The sequence below is a fragment of the Chiloscyllium punctatum genome, chromosome 11, assembly GCF_047496795.1.
Source record: "Chiloscyllium punctatum isolate Juve2018m chromosome 11, sChiPun1.3, whole genome shotgun sequence".
In the NCBI taxonomy this organism is placed as follows: Eukaryota; Metazoa; Chordata; class Chondrichthyes; order Orectolobiformes; family Hemiscylliidae; genus Chiloscyllium; species Chiloscyllium punctatum.
Window position 1 is genome coordinate 45,960,571 of NC_092749.1, and position 720 is coordinate 45,961,290.

The following is a 720-nucleotide window of genomic DNA, read 5'->3' on the forward strand; positions in this document are numbered from 1 at the left end:
GTCTTCCACCTTGACAGATCTTTGTGACACATCCATGTCTCATTTCGGGGGTTTCTCCACGAGCTCTGTTTTAAAGGGCAAATAGTTTTCATAGTTCCCGTTTCCCGGTATTGGGAAGTTCTCACAGTTACAGTTTCGGGGGAGAGTGAGAGACACAGAGTCGTGCCCTGTGAACTGTTCAGACTGAAGAAGAGTCATACCAGACTCAAAATCTCCACGTGTGCAGCCAGAGCTGCTGAGTTTCTCCAGTATTCTGGGTGTTTGTTTCAGATGCAGTAAGGCTCACTGCAGATAAAGGCAAAATGCCATGGATGCTAGACATTTGAAACAGACAGAGGGGTGAACGAAACCTCCCTGGTCTCTGCTTCTTTTTCCTCTCCAGACAGTCTGCAGTCTATGCTTCCATTTATAAAGTGACTGATGGTCAGTGCAAACATTTCCACTGAATTCTTCTCGGTCAGCTGCAGACTAATGTGGAGATTGCTGTTCCCCTTCAGTCATGCTGTCAGTCCTGCAGCCGTGTTATCCTGGAGGGAGAGAGTGTGTGCAGGAGGAGAATATGTCTATGGCTGCTGCCGGGGGTTTTGCCGGACAGTGATCCCAGGCCTGTCCAGTTGCTGCTCTCACCCAGTCCTCCTTGTCCCCTCCAACCACGTCCCCCTGTGGCTGAGACAGAAGCGACAGCACAGAGCTCTCTCTCTTTCCCCCCCCCCCCCCCCG